Source organism: Sorex fumeus, unplaced genomic scaffold, assembly GCF_029834395.1.
Source record: "Sorex fumeus unplaced genomic scaffold, SorFum_2.1 ptg000063l, whole genome shotgun sequence".
In the NCBI taxonomy this organism is placed as follows: Eukaryota; Metazoa; Chordata; class Mammalia; order Eulipotyphla; family Soricidae; genus Sorex; species Sorex fumeus.
In genome coordinates this window covers 80146789-80165566 of record NW_026606120.1, presented here as the reverse complement: position 1 = coordinate 80165566, position 18778 = coordinate 80146789, and the positions used below count along the sequence as shown (strand labels likewise).

The window sequence follows — 18778 nt, the reverse complement described above, 5'->3', positions numbered from 1 at the left end:
TGGAGAAGGGGCACTGGTGAAGGTACGGGTGTTTCATTGTATGACCGAGACTTTAACCTGAAAGCTTTGTAACTGCTCTCACGGTGATCCAATAAATAAAATTATAAAAAATGGGGGAAAAAAGTAAGGTGGAGTTCATGCCCAATTCAATCAGCTAATCAGTGGCTGAATAAATAGCAGTACTCCTACATAAAAAATAATAATAATAATAAAAAAGATCCTCAGTGGTAAAATACAGTGAATGGAATGGTTGTGGTGGTGCAGTAAGAAGCTCCTTCCTTCAGTGGCTTGGTTCCACTTTATTTATTTTCAGTTTGTAGTTGTACCTGGTAGTGCACAGGGGCTTGGTACTCTGGGAATCACAGTGCTGGTGATTCAATCCAGTGTTCCATATGCAAAGCATCCACTTCCATCCTATGAGCCCTCTCCACAACTCTCTGTCATGATCTTAGAGCCAGAGTTTTCTGGAGGACTCTGGGCATCAAGTTAACAATCAACAGTAAGGGAGGGAAGAAAGAAATGTTATGTGAAACTTTCATGGCTCAGTCTGGAATTTAGTATACATTAGTTCCACTCATCATGGAAATTTAATTTCATGGCACTTTTATGCAAGTAGGCGAGTGTATATAGTTTAGGTGTGTGCACAGAAGGAAAAGACAACGGATTTTTAAATCATAGTATTCTCTGGTATATTGAACATAATAGCTTGGGAATTGATAAATGCTAGATGCTGAATTAATAAACACACTAGCAGTTTCTATACATTAACCCCCTCCCCATTCTTTTAAATGAGCTGAATACACATCATCAAAACTTAGGATAAGCAGTCAGAGAGGTAATACAGAGGTTAAGGCATTTGCCTTGCATGTGGTTAACCTGGTTCAATCCTTGGCAATGCATATGGTCCCAAGAGTACCACCAGGAATGACTCCAAAACACAGAGCCAGGAGTAATCCCTAAGCACCATGAATTATGGCCCCCCAAATTAAAAAAAAAAGAACTCAAGGTCAACCTGAATCCATATTTTGAAAAAAAAATTAAAATACACTATGCCTAGAATAGTTTCCGATATATGGTAGTGAGTTAATAATTGGTTGTCAAATAGTCTACAATTGAAAATCAAGGCAAAGACAGGCATTAAAAGAAAGAAGCTTAATAAAGCATGTTTTTCAAAGTGAGTTTTAAAAAGCACTCATGGATAATATAAATGTTAATCACACTATAAATCACCTCACAGCCTTAGACTTTCATTATAATCAGACAGCAATCATTTCCTTTCTAGCTTTAAAGACTGGATTATTTTCCATAACAAATATCCAACAAAAATATAATAATATAGTTGAATTAAATGGGAAATACTAGAAAAGACATTAAACTCTGTCCATCTCTTCCACATTCAGGATATTAAGGAAGTCAACATCATCTTTATTCCTAACTTTCACCAGGAAGCCTAAACAAATCCTCCTCTCTGCTTCTCCAAAGCACAGGAGTCACAGAAAATGAGTTTGATTCCTTTGAGTCTTGTTTTAACAACTTTTCTTAGGCAGGTCTGGAAGAACTTTCTGTTCAACTTGTTTAGCCCAACAGCCAAAGAGTAACTTTCTTGGATCTCTACTGCAGCTTACAGTTTTTTAACAAGATCTCTATCCACCAGCTGGTCAGAATGAAAAACTCTCCTTTCATTCTTATGAGAACTCTAGGAACTGTTTCATTTATAGCTCCCCAGTATATATATTTTTTCAAGCCTCAAGGAGTGTCACCTCATGTATGTGTGACTCAGGATTAAGCTGAAGACTCCAAAGGACTCTTAACCAGATTTTTTCCCCTTTCTTTTTCTCTTTCACATTTAACCACATATAAGGCAAGTGCCCTACCTGCTGTTTTTTTACTATTGCTTCAGTCCTTTTTAGTGAGCTTTCTTAATAACCCACTTGTGGGCTGGGAGATAATTCATAGAGTTAGAATGCATACTTTGTATACAGGAGGCCTAGGTTTGATCCTTAGCACCACATGGTCTCCTGAGCACCACAGGAGTGACCCCAAGGACAAATGCAAGAGAAACTCTCAAGCACAGCCAGGGATAGATAAAAACTGAAAAGAAAAATAACAAAATAAAAAACTACCTGAGGGGTCGGGCTGGAGCGATAGCACAGCGGGTAGGGCGTTCGCCTTACAAGCGGCCAACATGGCCGACCCGAGTTCGATTCCTCCGCCCCTCTCGGAGAGCCCGGCAAGCTACCGAGAGTATTCGATATGCCAGACACAGTAACAACAAAGTCTCCAAGACGTTACTGGACCCGCTCGAGCAAATCGACGATCAACGGGAGGGCCTTTACCTTTACCTGAGGGGGTCAGAGAGATAGTACAGAGGCTAAGGCACTTGCCTTGCACACCTCTGGTGCCACTTACGATCCCCTGAGCACCGGGAAAACAGAGGCAGGAGTAAATTCTGAGCCTGTTCACTACTTGAAAAATAAAAACTGCGGGGCTGGAGAGATAGCACAGCGGGTAGGGCGTTTGCCTTGCACGCGGCCGACCCGGGTTCGATTCCCAGCATCCCATATGGTCCCCTGAGCACCGCCAGGAGTGACTCCTGAGTGCAGAGCCAGGAGTAACCCCTGTGCATCGCCGGTGTGACCCAAAAAGAAAAAAAAAACTGCTTGGAAAATAGTGTAAAAAACAATCTAAGAAACAAATCAAAACCATTTCATATAGATAAAAACTGACAAAATATCTTCAAATTTCAAGGCATAATCTAGGAAAATAACACTTAAAATTAAAGTCAAATTCAAATCAAGTGAGAAAGAGGTAACTTTGCACTCTATGTCAGAGTGCACAAGTAAAATATTGTTTGAAATAATATATATACTCTAGATAGTCACATATCTGCAAAATCACTCATGTTATAATTTATCTCCATGATGGGGGAAGAGCAGAAAATACTATATAAGAAATAGTTGGTATAATGAAGATAATTTCACAACACAATAGAGAAGACCTAGTGATAGAATAAGAAAATAGGGACCAGAGGAACAGTTCAGGAATTAAGGTATTTGCCTTGCATGTGGTAGATTGAGATTCAATCCCCTGCACTCTACATGCACCCTGAGCACTGCTTGAGCACTGCCAAGAGTGAACCCTGACCAGCATTGGGTGTAACCAATAATGCCCCCAAAAAACTACAAAGAAAATAACAGCAATTTTTCATCTCAATTTTGCCAAGGTAAATCTAGCCTTTTTGATACTTAAAAATGAGGAAATCTAGTTTAACTATAATACATGTAGTCTCAGGCTTATATAAAACTAACCTTCAAATTAACTTCTCGGCAAGAAATTCTTAAACCAGGCCAGAACATTCATAAAAAAATTATTTCTTCCTGTCATATGTACTACTGTATTTTCAGAGAATCCTAACAATTGAGGAGAAGAGGAACAGCCAGGAGTATTAGCCTAAGTACTTCTAGACTCAGTTTAAAACCATATATCATTAAATGTAAGTCAAGAATTTTCAAAATTTTACTTTTTAAAACCTGAGTGAGCAAAGACTTTTTTAAAAAAGAACATATTAAGGCTATATGCTTTGGCCTTTAGGCTAGAAATAAAGCCCTACGTAAGCTCAGAATTGATTCAGTCAATAGATTTTCATTGAATTTCTACTGTGAGCTCGGCTTGTGCTAACTACAAGGAGTATAAAGATAATCAGAAATTACTGTTTATTTAAGGTATTGAAAAACAGGTTAAAAACTTATGAAAAATAAATTAGTGACTGAATGATTATGATCCAAAGACTAAAGTACTTGATTCATCTAATCCTCACAACAACCATGTAAATAAATGTTATAATTACCTGCTTTTTATAGATAGAAAGGCAAAGAGAAGTTAAATTACTTGCCAAGGGAACAGTAAGGATTCAAACCCCAGCATTTTGAGTCCAAACTATGCATGCTATATAGGCTATGTGTTGAAATATATTGCTATAGAACATAGTTGTAATAAATGTTAAAATGAAAATTCCATCAGACATGCACTGGCCGTATAACATCATCATTCTAAGATTATCACTAATACATAATAAATATTTACTCATACTCTTTTTGGAAAAGGATTCTTTTAAATGTAAGGGGAAATTACATACCTTTCCAAAGTTTTCATTTGAATATGAAATCAGTTTCCTATGGAATATAAGTTCATGACTAAATATTATTGATTACTTTAGTGTCAAAAATAAAAGTCAGGGGCTGGAACAATAGCACAGCGGGTAGGGTATTAGCCTTGCACGCGGCCAACCAGTGTTCAATTCCCAGCATCTCATATAGTCCCCCGAGCACAGCCAGGAGCAATTCAGAGTGCATGTGCCAGGAGTAACCCCTGTGTTATTGCCGGAGGTGACCCAAAAAGAAAAGAAAACAAAAGTTAACCCTAGTGGCCAGAGAGAGTGAGTACATGATAAGAGATGCAGATTCAATTCCTGGCACCATATATGGTCCCCCAAGCCCTGCCAGGAGTGATCCCTGAGCACAGAGCCAGGAGTAAACTGGCTTTGCACGCGGTTTTAACCAGTTTGCTTTGTACGCGGCTGACCCAGCTGATCCAGGTTCGATTCCTCTGTCCCTCTCAGAGAGCCCAGCAAGCTACTGAGAGTATCTCGCCTGCACGGCAAAGCCTGGCAAGCTACCTGTGGCGTGGCGTATTTGTGGCGTGGGTATGGTCCAAAAACCAAAAAAAAGGGGAAAAAAAAAGCACTAGAGAAATGGAATAAGAAATAGTAGATGAATAAGAATCAGACCTAGTTTAGTTAATACTATTAGCCCAAAAAGATGAAAAGTCTTCATATACATTTTCTTCACTGAGTGTACTTGGATGCACTCAGGGAATACTCCTGGCTTCTTTAAAGAAGGAAAAAGGAAAGCAGCCACATAAAACAGGTGGGATTAGAGATGTAAGCTAAAAGCCACCAAGTGGCAGAATCTGAACTATGATATAGTATCACAGGACTTTTATAAAACCATCTTTGTTTCAGGGATAGTTCAGTTATGTTAAAATAAAAATAGCAATAAATTACGGTATTGATGGAAAGAAACTTGTTTTTATCTTTATGTGACAATTATAAACAGCTTTTAAAAAACCCAGAATTTTAGAAAGTGTACGTGGTTGCGACAGCACAGAGGGTAGGGCGTTTGCTTTGCACGCGGCTGACCCAGCTGATACAGGTTCGATTCCTCTGTCCCTCTCAGAGAGCCCGGCAAGCTACTGAGAGTATCTCGCCTGCACGGCAAAGCCTGGCAAGCTACCTGTGGCGTGGCGTATTCGATATGCCAAACACAGTAACAAGTGTCACAATGGAGATGTTATTGAGGCCGCTCAAGCAAATCGATGAGCAACGGGAGGACAGTGACAGTGATTTGGATGCAAATCTTTCACATCTTTTCACATCTAGTCCCACCTGTTTTTGTGTGGCTGCTCTATATTTTTCATTTTAAAGAAGCAGAACCCAACTATTTCCCTACAGTAGACCACTGCAGGTAAGATTTTGGTTTGCCCTGGAAACAACCCAAGTGCCCGAGAACAGATGATTGGTTAAAAAACTTTGGTACATCTACACAATGGAATATCATGCAGCCGTTAGGAGAGATGATGTCATGAAACTTGCTTATAAGTGGATAGACATGGAGAGTATCATGGTAAGTGAAATGAGTCAGAAAGTGAGGGACAGATGTAGAATGACTGCATTCATTTGTGGAGTCTAAAATAACATAACATGAGGCTGACACCCAAGAACAGTAGATACAAGGGCCAGGAAGACTGCTCCTCATGGGCCTGCCTCATGTGCAGGCGGGGTGGGGGTAGGGAGAGAGAAAGCAGCTGGAATAGAGAAGGGATCACTAAGAAAATGATGGTTGGAGGAATCGATTGGGATGGGAGATGTGTGCTGAAAGTAGATAAAGGAGCAAGCATGATAACCTCTCAGTATCTGCATTGCAACCATAATACCCAAAAGTAGAGAGAGAGTATGGGGAATATTGTCTGCCATTCAGGCAGAGGGTGGAGGGTGTGAATGTGGGGGTATACTGGGGATATTGGTGGTGGGGATGTGTACTGGTGGAGGGATGGGTGTTTGGGTGTTTGATCACTGTGTGATTCTAACCCGAACATGAAAGCTTGTAACTATATCTCATGGTGATTCAATAAAATTAAAAAAAAAAGTTTGGTTTGCAGTTCGGAAAACAACAAACCGCACAATAGATTCATGATCCTTTATGAATTTGTATTCTTCAAAAATTCAAATAAGAATTTAATTCGTACTATTCATTCAGCATATGAATATATAATTACTGTGATATTTTCTCTCTTTTTGGGTCTGTCTTTAAAATCTTAAAAACTAATTTAAAATTTTTCACATATATATACATAGTATTGTAGCACTGTCTTCCTGTTGTTCATCAATTTGCTCGAGCAGGCCCAGTAACGTCTCCATTGTGAGACTTGTTGTTACTGTGTTTGGCACATCGAATACATCACGGGTAGCTTGCCAGGCTTTGCCATGCAGGCGAAATACTCTCAGTAGCTTGCCGGGCTCTCTGAGAGGGGTGGAAGAATTGAACCTGGCTCGGCCACGCTGGCCGTGAGAAAGGCAAATGCCCTACCACTGTCCTATCATTCCAGCCTCATATATATATGAAAAATAAAAATTTTTATTTAATTTTTTTGGCCACACCTGGTGGTGCTCAGTTTACTCCTGGCTCTGCATTCAGGGATCACTGCTGATGGGGCACAAGGGACTATATGGGGTGTCAGAGACCCCATTAAACTTGGAACCTGAGTCAGCCATGTGCAATTCAACACCCAACACCCTACCTACTGTGCTAATGCTCTGGCTCAACTGCCAGTTATTCTTTTTTAAAATTTTATTTTCATAAAGTTGTTTACAATAATTGATTATATTCAGTATTTCAACACCTATCCCAACACCACTACACCTTCCCACCACCATTATTTTGAAATTGCCCACCATTACTCAAGCCTGCCCCACAGGCAGATTCAAGATAATTTATTTTGTATTGCTTGTTATGAATACTATAAGATGTCTGTAAGGGTTTATCTCACAGTGATTCAACAAAAAAGCAAAGCGAAACAAAACAAAACTATGAGATATGTTTTCCTGAACTGCAAATCAAACTCTTACCTGCAGTGATCTATTTTAGGCAAATAGTTGGGTTCTGCTTCTTTAAAATGAAAAAAGTTTAGCAGCCACAAAAACAACAACAAAAAAGGTGGGACTAGATGTGAGAGATTTGCACCCAAGTACACTTTCTAAAGTTCTGATTTTTTTTTTTGCTGTTTATAATAGTCACATAAAGATAAAACAAGTTTCTTTCCATCAGTGCTTTTTAGTTGTATGCTCCTGGGATTCTAAAAATTAAAATAATTGAAGTCTGGAGCTATCTCTGCAGTGAGCTGCTTGGTTCTGAGATTTGTGAGTCTCTGGATCATGGCCGTTAATGTGCTTAAATGGCACCTGGAGGCAGTTCGTGGGTGTGACAGCCAGGGCCCCAGAAGGGTGGGGAGATGGGAAGTCTTGACCCCGTCCCGAACCCTTGAAGTCTGGTGTTTTCAGTCACTGGTCCCGCATACCTGGGTTTTTCAGCAGATTTATTCTCAAGTGGGGGTCCCAGAATGAGCCTGTAATTGCCAGTTATAGTTAAATCATTGTTACTGTTGTCGAGGAGGTTGGGTCCACATACTCATGGGTATTCCTGGATGGGGAGTGGGGCTCACAAGTAGTGTTGGGGATCAAACTAGGGTCAGCCACAGGCAAGTTAAGCACCCTATCTCCTGTATTCTCTCTAGCCCTTTTCCAGTTATTTTTATTGAAATGCATGGTTTAAAACTGTTTCCATATTACTGTTTTCTATTTGCAAACTATACGACCTCTACCACTGTATTCTTGGCTTATAAGAGTATCTGAAAATAGTGATTAAATTCTCTATAAAGCTGTCAAGACTAACTTCTGTAACAGCTAAACTTTATTAGTTCTCCAATATCTTTCAAATTGCTCCTTACTTATCTCAACTGTTTATAAACAACTGCTTTTCTCTTTCGTTCCCTAAGTGGATATTTATAGTGTTTGCTTCTTGACTTCTGAGAGTAAGTATTGAAATTTATTTATTTTTTTATTTTATTGACTCATGGTGAGAAAGACTCTTACAAAGCTGTTCATGATTAGGTTTCAGTCATACAGTGTTCCATCACCCATCCCTCCAAGTACTGAAATTTAAAGAGAGCTAAATTGACTTCCTGATCTCTTTTCCCTGTACTGCTTAATATTAACCTGATTAGAACTTGTTTTTTTTTCATATATAAAGTAAGGGCCATTAAACACAGCAGGAGAACTGATCCACACAACTAAGCTTGTTGGGGGGGAACGTGTTTAGAGAAAAGAAAGGGTGTTGGTTCCTTGGGGGAAGGAGGTGGGTACACTCGTGTTGTGTGGTGTTGGAATTACACCAATAGCAGCACTATAAATCACAAAACTTTAATCAATAAAAAATCATTTACATTTTTCTTTGTAATAAAATTGGAAGGATGATAACAATCCAAATTGACACTGAAAAGATAAAATTAGTTAATATGAAAATGCCTGGGTGACACTCATGAAATATTCATTTACTACCATTTCTGTTTATTTTTATCTATTCTCACTTCTGATATTTAAAATCTATTTTGGGGGGGGGGTGGAGAACTATGGATGTAGTTACTATTTTTTTTGAGCCACCACGAGATACAATTACCAAGTTGTTTATGGTTGGGTTTCAAATTATACAGTCTTCCAACATATATCCCTTCACCAGGGTATGTTTCCCTCCCACCCACTGCCCCAGCCTGCCTCTAATGGCAGACACTAGACACCTCTGTATTCATCTCTGTCTCTCTCTCTCCCTCCCCCTCCCTTCACCTCTCTCCTTCACCTTCTCTCTTGCCCTTTCCTCTTAGGTACTGTGGTTTTAAATACTGTTACTGAAGGGTTTTCATGTACATCACTTTAACCATCTTTCAGCACTCAGTTCTTTCCCAGAGTGATCATTTCCAATTATCAGTGTCATAGTGGTCTATTCTCTGTCCTAACGTCACTTCCCCCAACTTGTGGCAAGCTTCCTACCATGGACAGGTCTTCCTGGTCTTTGTTTCTGTCTTTAGGTATTATTCTCATACTATGGTAAAACCCATTTTTAATGTTGTAAATAGACTCTATAAATTACAATTTATTTCTAAAATTATTTATCTTTGTCTTCATGAGATTCATCTGTAATCCAACCTTTCCACACTCATGGTTGAAATCGACCAGCATTTGTGCCTCTTGGCTAATGTTTGGTGTTACTAGAACGATACCATCGGCAAAGTGGAGGTGGTGTAGTTGCCGACCATCTATTTTCACTCCCATTCCTTCCCATTCCAGTCGTTGCATGACATCCTCGAGGGTGGCCCTGAAGAGTTTCGGTGAAATGGTATCACCCTGCCAAACCCTTCTCTTGACATCGATGATCACTTCTTTGTAGAATGGTGAGATCCTGGTAGTGAATCCATAATACAGCTCATGGAGGATCCTGATGTATTAAGTTTGAATGCCCTGATTGGCTAGGGCTTCAATGACCGCTTCTGTCTCAACAGAATCATAAATCAATGAACGTTAGACAGAGAGGCATCTTGAACTCCTGAGAAACCTCAATGAGCTTGGTTATCGTGTGGCTATAGTCAATTATGCTGAATCCTTTTAGGAAACCAGCTTGCTCGCATGGTTGTCCTTCATCTACTGTTCTGCCAATCCTAGTGAGGATGACTCAAGTGAACAACTTGTAGATGACAGACAATAGTCAGATTGGGCGATAACTGCCAATGTTGTGGATATCTCCCTTCTTGTACATTAGTACAGTCCTGCTGGTGTTCCCCTGGGACAAAACCTTGTATTCAGACAGGTAACGTGTAAAGAGTTGAGCCAGTGTATTGATGAGTATCGATGGTAGGTTCTTCAGGTGTTTATGAGAAACAATGTTTATGAGACAATGTTTATGAGAATCAGTCTCATTCCTGACGTTCCATTCACTCTCAATGGAACGACCATCTCCGAATGCAACAGTTATGTGTTGACTTCTCTAGGTCAAGAAGTCAACATGACAAATGACCTGGCACCTGAGTTGCGCAGGAGGAAGAGAGTGGCTTCGAACACCTTTAAGAGCATGAAAGAAATAGCTAAGAGGACGAAGAATCTCTGGCTCTGGGTACATCTCTTTGATTCCACGGTTCTTCCAGCATTAACATATGCCTCAGAGACCCAGGCCCTATGAAAACAGGATGAGAACGCTATTTGGGTCTCCCAAACAGGAATCGAAAGAGCTATGCTTGTAGTATCACGCTTCACTCAAATGAGAGAAAGAATCCGGAGTTCTGACCTCCATTAACGGTCAAGAATCAGGGACGCTGTTTGCCAAGGCGTCAAAAATCAGAAGGGCTGGACACGTAATGAGATTTGGAGATGACCACTGGACTAGAGCCATTACCAACTGGATTCCACGGGATGTCAAAAGACCGCATGGCCGCCCACTTACCAGGTGGTCAGACTTCTTCGTCAAGACCCTGAATGATCAGCTTGAGGCTCTTCATGTTCCTAGAGTGAACAGATGCCATTGGGCTACACTAGCATGCGACAGTGACAAATGGAGATGTTACTGGCGTCCGCTCGAGCAACTCGATGATTAACAGGAAGTCAAGTGATCAAGTGATTTATCTTTAAGGCAATAATAACAATTACAGTATTCTTCTACTCTAATACCCTATTTCTAGAACTTGATGTGTCTCATTTTCTCTAAAGAGAGAATTTTGTCTTAATGTTCCTACTAACATTTCATGAATCAATCAATTACATTCTCAATGTCTTAAAATCATCTCTGGTATCTTTTTCATGTCTCTGGATTCTTCATTAATTGGTTAGTCACCAATTTATTTACTTCTCAAAATCCTTTGTTTTTGTATTTTTTTCACTGCTCTTAGTTTTACCTCAAAGGCTTCTTTGACCTATCCTATTTTCTCCTCCACACATACTTATACTCAATGTTCAAACTAATATATTTAATATTTTAATGTGTCCTATATACCCCTGCTTCAATTTTAAACTTGTCACATTATCACTTACCTCTCCAGTTCTAAAGAGCAATGTTTTTTTTTTAAAAAAATCAAAGCACAATTGATCTGAGGGATCAGTATGAAATATAACTTCATAATACTTTGAGTGCCAGCTGCCACTGCCTGCTGCAGTCACTCCCTCTTGCAGCCTTTCCAGTGGCACGATTTCCTTCACTCACTTATTTCTTAAAGGGTTCTCATTCCATGCTGCAGATGATTTTGACAAGCAAGGAAAACAGAGCTTTGTTATCAAATAAGTTTTGAGATAGGGGTTAATCTATTTCAGGATTTCTCACTGTTTTAAAAATTCTAAAATGGGGTCCAGGTATGTATGTGAATCGGTGATAGAGCACAGGCCTACCAAGTGAGAGACCCTGGGATTGAACATATGAGGGAGGGAGGGAAGGAGGGACTAAATTATTAGCTTCTTTTTCATCCTTTATTTCTGACATGAAGGTATTCCTTTCATCCCACCAACTTTGATCCAGCATGGTATCACTACTCACTCCTTTGAACTGATGAGTAGGACTTCAGCTTGTCCTGCCCCTTGATTCTTACTTTGTTTCTCCAGAGAAATATGTTTCCTTTATTTCAACATAAACTATGTGATCTAAGTAGCAAGTCTTAAACTGGAAAATTTACCTTGCTATCTATCTGCATGTGTAAATGTTATAGAAGAAAACATGATATATTTCCTTGAAGAACACACTGTTTTGTGAAACATCTTAAAGACTTATAATTACACAGAAAGTAGACTTCTAAAATTAAAAACCATGGAAAAATTTTTCCTATTTTTGCTTTTAGATGTCCTGGATTTATCCCATACCTCTTCGGTAGGAATTCAAATTCCAAGAAATAATCCAAAAAGCACTGAAGTTGGGCCCAAAGTGAAGCAGAATGGCAAAGCAAAGGAAAAAAAAATACTGGAGTGAATGTTCCTTTTGTGACAAGTACCATACATGTGCTTTTCTTATTGTCTCCAATGATGCTACAAAAAGGCATTATTTCATTCAGCAGTTTTGCTAGTTTTGCTACACATAATACTGAGGTGATAAAATATATTTCTCATATAAACATTATGACTGATTCCCATGAGAAAAGGTAACTAGGACTCATTTAAAAATAACTTATCATCAATGTCAGCCTATTAGTCTTAACACAGAAGCTGACAAAAATGAGGCAGCTAATACCGAATAAAAATTTATTTGTGGAACTAACAAATACACACATACTCAGAAGTCTTCTTAGAATGACACGTCTAAGTTTAAGTTAATAAAAATTTTGGGAGACGCTCTTTACTTTTTCTAAATGTTATGTACTATTTATTAACTAATATATTCCTTCCCAAATAAAATCAATGATTACTATTAACTAAAAATTTTATCCAGTTGTATGGTACACAAAAAAGATAGTGAAAGATTTTTAAGTATTTCAGAAAATCAATTTGAAGATGTCAAACTATTTTTAATCTGACAAAATAAACTTTAAATGATGCTTTTTTCACAGAACACTAAAAACATAATCTGTACCTTGATTCTATACACCAGAATAAGCCAAATGGTTCTCACTAAGAAAATCCAGCACTTGACATACAGATTCACTGTACCAACTTTTTAAGGCTTGTTGATTATAACATGACTTTCTCAATAATTTATTAAAATAGGGAATTTCACAAGTATATTTAAAATCATATCATTTGCAAACCAAAAAATGTGATAATATACAACATTTCAGTATTATACCCATTGGACAAGGCCCCAAACATATAAAACATCATAGTATGTGCCAAGAAAAATTACTTTAAAATAAATAAATGTCAGCAAGAATATTAAGGCTATTAGAAATAACAACATGAAAGGAGGGTTAACTTACAATGTCAACAGTTATCAAAAGATACTTTAAAAACTATTATTTTCTTCATAATAATGTCTCAATATACTCTACCTATTACAGGCTTAAAAGTAAAAATTTTTTACTAATAAGTATGTAATTAGTATATTCATTACTCTTAATATATTTGATATATTAATGATTTTTATTTAAGAGATGTTTTTAAAGATTTGGTAGTCATATGTTTATGTGCATAAGCAAAAATCTCAAAAATGGGAGGGATATATATAAAAATATAAATGTAGTAATAACTAAAAAAAATGTTTCTCCCAATCCTATAAATTTGTAGGAGAACTCAATTATGCCCTTAAGTATATCTTTTCTGATTAACGTGCATTTAAGAACAATTCAGGAAGACAAATACCGACAGAATAAGCCTACATGAAATTCCTTTCTCTTTTCTAAGGGAGCTAAAGATAAGTCTCAGTACTATAATTTTGAAAAAAACAACTCCTAATTTTAGTATTTTACCATCTTATGTTACTATAGTTAGCTGAAGAACAGAAAATGGGAAATAATTAAATGCCCAAAAATGAATAGTACTTTGAGAAAAGCCAATTTGTAAATCCAGTTTATCTAAAATTGATAGTCATTATGGGGTTAATAATATAGCACAATACAAATGCATACAAATTACCTTTATCAACCAAAAAAACAAATAACAGAAATCAATGTAGCTAGCAAATAATATTCAGTTTTGGAAAATCTATAAAGTATGCAAATAATCCACTGCAAGCTAATTAAATAAGATTTCACATATTATGAAAATACGCTAAAAAAGTTCTATTTCCAGGTTGTTTTTTTAAAAAATGTATTTTGCTGATAGATCTTGTAAGAGAAAGTAAAAATGTACTCTGGAATCATAAATCTAACAAATAAAGTACCTGACCTGCACAACTACATAAAAAATATTGAGTCAACAGCTTTTCTCACAAAAAATCTATTTTAAACTATAAAAATATTTTTAAAAGATTCATATACACATACATAAACATTAATACACAACAAAAATTAAATGAATGTGCTTAATGATTTTTCTAAATGATTTTCTTGGAAACTGTCAAATTCTTTTAGGTTGCATTTCTTTTTCTACAATGCTCAAAGCAGACCTCATTGCTTAGAAATCCATATAACACAAATACTCTACTCATACTCACAGACTTTAGTCTTTCTTCCTCATTAATCAATACTGTATAATATTTTTCTCCTGAATACCTGGAAGACTTCTTCTTATTTACTGGTCATGTTGTTATCAGATCTGGCAGGCCAGGAATAATTCATACTTTAATCTTCTCCAGTCTGCTCTTCACACTGCCCGGAACTTCCAATGTGTTACAGGTTATACTTCTTATGGCAGATGTTGATTATGGTCCCAAAGCACAAGTGATGCTCCCAATGGAGCATAAAACCCTTAACAACATCACCTGCTTCTTTTTGTATCCAGAGATGCAGTGTGGTATTTGTTTTCGAACATCTAATGATTTCAAGAAAGGTAAGAGACGAGTTCTTCTCATTAGATTGCTTGACATAAGCTTATCCTTTCAGAATACTGCAGCAGAGATAGATTGCATGATCCCCTTAGGAAAAATAGAACTATTTTTATATGATTACCCCCCCACACCCCCCGTGGCGTAGCTGCATTTACCCTTCTGTTAAAGCAAATTTCTGGAAGAATTGGTTCTTAGGTTTCTAATGGCGCAGTGTTAACGTAGTGAATGACTCACGGAGGTTCTTAAGATTCAGGAGTAACACGGAAGGCTAGCAATGAAGCTCAGGTCCAGAGCTGATGAATGGTGCAGTGCTGCTGTTGTCATAGCAACCGGGAGGAAAAAGTCAGCACCATATAAGGACCTGTGACATGGATTCTGGGAACAATTTATGTTAAAAAGCTGTAAGTTCCTCATGCCTTAAAGCTACAATTTCTTCTTTTACTGTTCTTCAGATTTTACTGCTCTATATCAATTGAGCAAATATTTACTGTTCAAAATATAGTAACTAACAAATAATGGTAGACTGAGGTTTAGAGCAAGCTTATATACAGTATCTTCATAATTAATTTAGATGGAAAGTTAGAAAATAAATAAGGAACTATGCAGAATGTAAACAGCAGAAAATTTATTTTAAATACTTCGATATTAAAATCTGATTAAAGATCTTTCATTCATATACATAGTAACAGCTACACAAAATCTAGAGAACTGTTAACTTTGCAGTTAACATGCAGATTCATGCAGTAGTAGCACTGTAGCACTGTCCTCCTGTTCATCGATTTGCTTGAGTGGGCTCAGTAACGTCTCCATTGTGAGACTTCTTGTTACTGTGTTTGGCATATCGAAATCTGTCACAGGTATCTTGCCAGGATTTGCCACGTGGACAAGATACTCGTAGCTTGACAGCCTCTGTGAGAGGGGTGGAGGAATCAAACCCGGGTCAGCCGGGTCGGCAGTGTGTAAGGCAAACATCATACCCACTGTGCTATCACTCCAGCCCATGCAGTAGTAATGGTATCATTTTCAAAGAGAGGTATAACACTTCCAAATGTAGAAAGGTTCAAAAGACATTAACATCCCTAAAAATGCTCACAGACTTTAGTCATTATCAAGGAAATTCCTTGTGTTAATTATACATGATGCAGAATTACTGTTCTATCTCTTTTCCCACTGGGCCTGGGATACTTTCCTTTGCCCATGTTTTCCTTCACCTTACAGAAATCCAGGAGTGCCCTCCCTTCCATGAACAGGAGATTTTCAAGGAAAAAAGTACGCAAGGAGTACCTTAGGGAAAGTTTAAATGTACATATTTAGCTGTGGTGATGGTACTCTCTCCACTCATTAATATAACTTTGAATAGATTTGTCCAGAAAAAAAATCTTGCCTCAGCATAGAAAGCATGGTCTACTAGTGTTATTTACCTATTTACACAGAGCTATTTTATATGAGATACTCTGTCACTGTCACTGTCCTCCCGTTGTTCATCGATTTGCTCGAGTGGGCCCAGTAACGTCTCCATTGTGAGACTTGTTGTTACTGTGTTTGGCATATTGAATACGTCATGGATAGCTTGCCAGGATTTGCCGTGCGGGCGATATACTCTCGGTAGCTTTCCGGGCTCCCCGAGAGGGGTGGAGGAATCAAACTCGGGTCGGCCATGTTGGCTGCATGCAAGGCAAACGCCCTACCAGCTGTGCTATCGCTCCAGCCCTATGTCCTATAAATGTATTTCTTTCCCAGTGCCAATACTGATAAAATGTTTAGATAGAAAGAACAATTAAGTAAATTTATTGTTGCATTGTTCTTCTATGTGGGCAGCCTGTGTGAAGTCCTGGGTTTGAGCCCTGAACTGCCAAAAAAAGAAAAAAAAAAAGAAAAAAAATCTAGTCTTCTGGTGTTTGGTGGTTACTGTAATAGTGTCTCTGTTGCTAACTAGCAATAAAGTTGGGTAAGGCAAGCCTTCAAATTTATCATCATGGACAATAACATATTTCAATCTTCTTAAAGCTACTGTGAAAAGAACATAGTGAAAAGATTTGCAATTCTGAAAAAAACTATGTTATTTTACTTAAAAGTACTAAATTAAGCAAAATGGCACAGATGAAAAGGAAAAAATAAAATTTAACAGAATTAAAAAAGTATGAAATTGGTCTGAAAGAGTAAATGGCTTTTAAGACCATGTTTTATGTTTAATTGAATATTTTTAGTTCACCACATTGCACATCTGTTGAAAGGAGCTTTATCATTTTAGAGTTACAGTAAACAGAAATGCTGTAGACTACGTATTAAAAATATTAAAAATATTAAGTTCTGTTATCAAATGTGACTTCCAAAAACATCTTCAAAAAATAAAATGGTGATAAATATGTATAAGCAACATCTGTCTTCACCAGGGGAGGGCCCCTTGGAGCAGGGCAGGTTGAGTTTCCCTCCCCACCCTGACCAGAGCCCCGGCAGCTGAAGACCTCTGGAACCAGCCACAGCCATGTTTAAAACCACTCTCCACATAATCGACAAGCCTCATGCATGAAGGAACTGGCAGAGGAACCCAGGTGTGCGGGACCCAGGGCTGAGATCTCCAAGCCTGCTCGGTTCAGGACTGGGCCTCCTCCACCCAGATTCCCCATCTTCCAGTAGCTAGGTGTTACATTCACCAACTGCCCTGGTGCCGTGTGATCCCATCAACGGCCAAGACCCAGGGACTATAAAACCTAGCTCCTGGAAGTGAGCAGCTGCATTTGCGGCCATGCAATGTCTTATTGTCTAGTTCTCATTCTTGGAGAACCCGACAGGCTACCTAGTATATCCTGTCCACATGGCAGAGTCTGGCAAGCTCCCCGTGGCATATTCGATATTCCAAAACACAATGATGGGTCTCATTCCCCTGACTCTGAAAGAGCCTCCAATGTGGCACTTGCTAAAATCTCAGGGCTAGGACAAATGGAGACGTTACTGGTGCCTACTCAAGGAAATCGATGAACAACAGGATGACAGTGATACAGTGAAGCAACATCTAGAGCATGATAATACCAGAGATCCTTCAAAGTGAGAAACTTAGTTTAAATCATGTTCAATTACTTTTGTCTCTCCCAGCTAGATAACCTCAAGGCAAACTACAAATGAACACTTACATTTGATTTGAACATCCCATGAACACAGTACATCTGATCTTCTTTTTCTTGTTAGTCCAATCTTTTTAATGTAGTTACTCTCTAATGAGGCAAATATCTTCTTATTCCAGTGGTTAATTTTTAGAGAAATTCTCAAATTGTAACTTTTATAACTATTATTCAATACCTTAGAGAATAAGTTCCTCTCTCTCCCAAAACTAATTGAACTGATCCATGCATCAGATTAATCCTACTACAATTCTTTAAAAAAAAAAAAAAGCAAACTTGAATAACAAATCCTTTTCTATATTCATTTCAATATTTTTTATGTTCTATAAGAGTTGACTGAAATAAGGTACCTTTAAAGAAAAAACACATTGTTTTGTTTTGTTGCTAACTGGGTTTAATTCAAAGTAAGGGTAGAGGAGACTTAAGGGGCTAAACCATTCCCATGACTACTAATTTTTACTTCATTAAATTTATTAAATTCACTAAATAATATTTAGTTACTCATTATCTAACTTCAACAGGAGTTTTGAAAATAAGGGTGTCTGCCCAACTATGGTGTACATCACAACACTGCACATTAAACATCATTCATATAGATGAACAATTCCAAAATAAGTACATTTCTTGTTTTTCCAAATGTAGGCAATAGTACAATAATACAAAAGTATGAATAACAATGGTATAATGTATTTAAAATAAAGAAAATGTCCTCTGGAAAATTTCCTTTGGAATACTATGCCCTCTGTTTTAAATATTCACCAGAGAGGGCTGAGAGATATAACTCAACAATAGAAGCTCATGCAGAATAGGAGCATGCAGAAGACCTGGATTCAGTCCCTGGCACCACATAATCCCCTGATCACCGCCAGCAGCAAACCCTGAACACCACCAAAATTGCTCCAAAACAAAACCAACACAAATAAGTAAAAGTTTCACCAGAGTCAGTATTCTATTATGCACCTATTTATTAAATACTGTAGCACTGTAGCACTGTCCTCCCATTGTTCATTGATTTGCTCAAGCAGGTAACCGTAACCTCTCCATTGTGAGATTTGTTACTGTTTTTGCCATATTGAATACAGCCACAGGGAGCTTGCCTGGCTC

The 18778-nt window shown here is 37.9% G+C and overlaps 1 protein-coding gene across 8 annotated transcripts in view; it reads right to left on the bottom strand.

Annotated features, from left to right (window-relative positions):
* The window catches only part of TANC2 (tetratricopeptide repeat, ankyrin repeat and coiled-coil containing 2), a 413565-nt gene that overhangs the window by 220336 nt on the left and 174451 nt on the right, over positions 1-18778 (bottom strand). For 2 of the 8 annotated variants that reach the window (XM_056126696.1, XM_056126697.1), the window contains exon 1: positions 14281-14530. The exons of the other annotated variants lie outside the window; for them this stretch is intronic. The gene's annotated coding sequence lies outside the window, so the exon portion shown is untranslated. Of the gene's footprint in view, positions 1-14280; positions 14531-18778 lie in introns of those variants that run through there. 8 annotated transcript variants of the gene reach the window in all.